We start from the raw sequence: 5,477 nt of genomic DNA, 5'->3' as shown, positions 1-5,477 counted from the left end.
AGGCCCAATAAGATAATAATATGAAATAACCAATACATCACTTAATAATATCCCGTCGATATAATAAATTCTGACTTGTAAACACTACGCCAAATTTGGCTTTTAACAGCACACCTACGAAAGCGCTTTTGCCCAAAAGCGCTCTGGTAGGTTTGGCTAAAAAAAATTAAAAATCACGCTATAAAAGCGCTCTTATAGGGGGGGGTAATGAAAGCGCTTTCTAAAAGCGCTCTTATAGGGGGTGGGTATGAAAGCACTTTCTAAAAGCGCTCTTATAGGGGGTGGGTACGAAAGCGCTTTTAGTAATAAAGCGCTGGTATAAAGGGGCATATGAAAGCGCTTCTGAAAAGCGCTCTGGTAGCCCTTTTTAAAATTTTCATAAAACTAAAACACGCTATTTTATTCAGAAACCCAAAACTCCTCCGTACATCTTCTTCTTCTTCCTCGCTCACGTACTCTCTGCTTCCTTGCTCTCACTCCCTCCGCCGTGGTCTCAGCCCCTCCTCCGTCCCTCCGTCGTCGTCTCAACTAGCCGCCGTCGTCGTCTTCTTGCTGCTTCTCTCAGAATCAAAGTCTTGTGGGATTTTAGGGTTTTTCTTGGTCAAAATCAAAGTCCAGTTCTGCTTCTGTTCAGGTAAAGTCTTCCCACTATTTTAAGAGCAAATTGTGAGAATACTTTGAAACATTTATGAGAGATAATGGTATAGTTTACTCTAAAAGTATGATATCAAGCAAATAGTTTCTGGTTCTGCTTCTGTTCATAATTTCTGTAATGTAGAAATTTGTTTTTGTGTTGCTATCTTATTTGATCCTGAAGTGATAATGGTATAGTTTACTCTAAAAGTATGATAGCAAGCAAATAGTTTTTTCTATGTATCTTTGGCTTATGATTCATCATAATGGTATAGTTTACCATGTACAATGTTTGACAAGTCTAATATATCTTATCAACAAATAATCATAGCATGATATATCTTTGCCATTATATCCAAATCAAATCCCACTCTCCTTTGATTGTAAGTCAGTTCCTTCACTATGCTTCTATTGCTTGCTTCTTCTTCTGGATACAGGCTCAACTCTCCATCACTCACATAAGTTAATTCTTCCGATTTCTCTAAATAACACGATATCACGATAGAGGACGGTTATTGTATTTTGAAAGTTAAAGAAGATGTTTGTGTTATTTAGCTAAATCTAAAGGGAGTTGAGTGTATTTTCCTCTTTATTTTGTTAGACATCAATGCTGCCCCGTTATGAAAATACATGCTAAATTGTTGTTTTCTCATGAGATATAATTGCTCCACCTTGATTTCTCCATTTGTATGACTCGACTATGATTTGTGGTTGTTTTCACGACGTTGTTTTGACATGCGTAGTTGTTGCTCCGGTTTCTAAGTAGTTGTTAAACTTTGATTTACCTTGCGGTACTATGTATCTAGAATTGCTATAACATCTGGGTTATGATTATTTTTCAGGGGATATTAAAGATTTTTTAAAAGAATATCACTAGAGACATCAGATTAGCTTACGGTGTGTGGTTCCAGAAGTTTCTGAATTTCTCTAAAGGTAATTAGTTATTCTTTTGCTAATATAAAAATGTATGTCAAAATAATATTAATCTATTCTTAATCATTGTAGTTTGTGCTACAGTTTGCATATAGTTCCTTCACTTTTATGATATTTGTATTTAATTGCATCATGTGTGTGTGTTTAATTTTATAGTTACTTTGAAGTCTCTGGTTTCTACTTGTACAACGCCGATTCAAACCTACCCATCTCCCACATAAAGTCTAACTCAGGTTACTATCTCTTTCTTCTTGCTTATAGTTTGTTATTTTCTGCTTATAGTTTATTGTTTATGGTTCTATTTAATATCAATTTAGTGTCTCTCAACCAGTTTTTTGGTTTGTGGACTTATATTACCTTGAAATAAGGTAATGTCTTCTTTAAGAAATCGGGTATACTGATTAGGTATTCTGATTAGGTATTCTATTATGATGATAGCTATTTATTATCTTGACAGAATTCCTTAGTACCTGATAGAGAAACCAAGAAGCATTTGTTTAGCTTAATTAAGACATGGATAAGACATGGATGAATTCAAACCGATTGTCGAAAGAGTACGAGAAAGGGGTATGGGAATTCGTTGAGTTTGCGGTTGCGCACTCCGAAGACCCGCTTCGAATGCCGTGTCCTTGCTTGGGTTGCTGTTATGGGGGTAAGGTTGACGGGAATAAGTTGGCATCCCATTTACTACGGTTTGGAATTGATAGAAGTTATACATGTTGGACAATGCATGGTGAGAAAAGTAACGGGAATGCTGAGTCGAGTTGTAATAGGAAGTATGCTTCAAACGACGATTGCACAGACACATACGAGTGCGATCGAGTCGAAGAGATTGCAGAAGCGCTTGAAGAAGATCTTGAGGATTGTCCCAAAATGTTTGAGAGGTTGGTAAGCGATGCAGAGAAACCGTTGTATGATGGTTGTTCAAAATTCACAAGATTGTCTGCGGTGTTAAAGTTGTACAACTTAAAGGCGGACAATGGATGGTCGGATAAAAGTTTCACAGAGTTATTAGCCCTTATGAAAGATATGCTACCAAAGGATAATGTTCTTCCCAATCGAACGTATGAAGCCAAAAAGATGTTGTCCTCTATTGGCATGAGCTATGATAAGATACATGCATGTCCAAACGATTGCGTTTTGTTTCGAAACGAGTATGCAGCGTTGAATGAGTGTCCTAAATGTGGTGCCCCTCGATATAAGAAAAAGTTGTCTCCTACAAATTATTTTTTAGGACTGCTCCTATAAAACCCGCAATTAAGGGTAAAGGGATTTTACAGGAGGAGGAGTCTGTTGCATCACTAAAAGAGGTACATTTAAAGTGTTAATATATAATCTGAATCTAAATCTGCATGATTTTATATTTTACCTAACTTATATGATTTTTAGGCATCCGCTCGGGAGTCACAACAAGTGACGCAGCAAGTTCGTAGCGTACCACCCACTGGTCCTCCGAAGATAGCGGCAAAAAAAGGCGGTGCTTTTGTGCCTCGATACCGGACGACGCTCGCAACAATGGTTGATATGTCCGATTTGAAGGATGGTGCTTTACGTGAAATCAATATGGATGAAAGTGTCTTCGGTATTGAATTCAAGTCACATATTGCAATTGATGACTTGGAAGAGATTTTTACGCATGAACAACTAGGCGTCGGTAATATGCACTCATACATCCGGTAATATTCACTCATCCGATATATTATTTAATTAGTCCCACAATATAATTTATTTACACATTTCAATGAAAATAATCTAATGTTTATTATGTTTTTATCTAAGGTTGTTGTATGACAGAGTGTTGCGCGGGACTGTATTGTCTAACAGATTCCGTTTCGTGTCTTTCGCCCATTGCAGCGGAATGGCAATTGCTTCGGAACCAGAATCAGTTAGACAGCTCTTAGTCGATAGATTCATGTCCACCGGCAATTCAGAAAGTCTGCATCTTTGGGCGTATAATACCCGACCAGTAGGGTTAGTTTCTCATTCTTGGTTCATCTAATCTCTGTTTCTTTTGTGTATAGAAAAATTTTCATATAACCTATTGTTTTAATTTATAGAGCACACTGGTTGTTGCTTGCTATCAACCCTATAAGAGAAGTCGTGTATTATCTGAATTCGGTAAATGGTGACTGGACCAATTATCCGACTATGAAGGAAATCGTTGATTTGTAAGTGGGATCGTTCTAAATATTCGTGTATATTTATATATTTACTTATTTGTGGGATTGATCTAAACATGCTTTTATATATTTGTTAATTAGATCAATACAAGTGTTCCGAAGTCAACGGGACGCACAGGTATCCCGGACTAAATCAAACAACATTACTTGGATCAAAGTGCAGGTACATTATTTTTCACAATTTTGCTTATAATATTTATGCTACTTGATAAAACAAGACAACTATAAAATCTTATTTGTTTTTCTATGTAGTGTCCGCAACAGCGAAACAGTTCAGATTGCGGATACTTTGTTTTGAGGTTTATGAAAGAAATCCTTCAGGCGAATCAATTAGAGATTCCGCTCACGGTATGAATTTATAACTTAAGATAATTTCATATAATTTATTACATTTAACTAAATATATCATTCATATTATGTTTTTGTTTTGTAGTACCTTGACGAATTCCGTGCTGCTGGGTACCCGAGACTTAAGTTGGAAGAAATCAAAGAGGATTTGTGTCACTTTTATATTAAGCAATTTTTCATGTAGGATTTGTGTCGATTTGAACTATAATATTATTGATGTTGTAATGATGTATATATATAATTTTGGATATTATAATGGTATTATATTAGTATATATATTGTCTTACTGATGGCTGAAATTATATCGTCGAAAATATATTACAGGTCGAAAATATTACAGGTTGAAAACATATTACAGGTCGAAAATATTACAGGTCAACTGGGAGGATTAAATTACAGGCTGCACATTAAAATACCTCATTTAGCAACGACAACGCTTTTAAAAGCGCTCTTAAAGGTCCACCTACAAAAGCGCTTCTTAGTAAAAGCGCTGCCAAAGAATAATAAAAAAGCATAAAAAATAAAAAAAAAACGCAACATACGAAAGCGCTTTTGGAAAAGCGCTCTTATAGGGGGGGCTACCAGAGCGCTTTTTCCAGAAAAGCGCTCTTATAGGGGGGCCTACCAGATCGCTTTTTCCAGAAAAGCGCTCTTATAGGGGGGGCCTACCAGAGCGCTTTCTGAAGCGCTTTTGTTACCTACGCCAGCGCTGGCTTTCACAGCGCTTTTAAGCGCTTTTAAAGCCCATAAAAAGCGCTTTTAAAGCCCCAGCGTGTTGTAGTGAAATAATATTATTCTTAATATTATTCTTCGACCATCCGACTAAAATCCGACTTCTACTTAATTAATTCAAATACGCTTCTTAAAATAATACCGACAATCCAAATTCGACCAACATATCATATTTCCGGTCTAATCTTAATTACTCAGAAAATTCCCAAAACTTCAAATATTATTCCAATAATATTTCTAATATTGAAAATATCAAAATTCTTGATTAAATATCGATCGGCTATCCCAAACTAATACCGACTAAATCGTCCCAAAATACGAAAACTTCACAAAACACTCTGAACGTCTAGATTAAGCGAATAATCGAATTTCCGGGCGTTACAACTCTCCCCCATTTAGAATATTTTCGTCCTCGAAAATCTACTTGACAACACCATCGTAACCAAATCTCGTATCCAATTCTCAAATATCCAAAACGCGTTTGGTAACACTTCAATCACTACTTCTTCGTCACAACAACGATTCCACAAGAACACAAACACATTACTATTCTTACCAGATTCACAATAATCTACGATCCAATGCAGCATCCTGGCTCATCGCACTTATTCCAACAGTCTATCAGTCCAAACATCAAGATAACTCCACTTC

At 36.3% G+C, this 5,477-nt stretch overlaps 1 long non-coding RNA gene across 1 annotated transcript; it reads left to right on the top strand.

Moving 5' to 3' along the window:
* Positions 1–3,816: 3,816 nt before the first annotated feature.
* Positions 3,817–4,357, top strand: LOC131607019 (uncharacterized). Its single transcript, XR_009285163.1, has 3 exons — positions 3,817–3,909; positions 3,999–4,094; positions 4,180–4,357. It is a non-coding gene; the product is annotated as an uncharacterized LOC131607019 (long non-coding RNA).
* Positions 4,358–5,477: the final 1,120 nt, after the last annotated feature.

This window comes from Vicia villosa, linkage group LG5 (assembly GCF_029867415.1).
Source record: "Vicia villosa cultivar HV-30 ecotype Madison, WI linkage group LG5, Vvil1.0, whole genome shotgun sequence".
Classification (NCBI taxonomy): Eukaryota; Viridiplantae; Streptophyta; class Magnoliopsida; order Fabales; family Fabaceae; genus Vicia; species Vicia villosa.
Note: the sequence above shows the minus strand (reverse complement) of the source record. Positions and strands in the feature narration are given on the sequence as shown.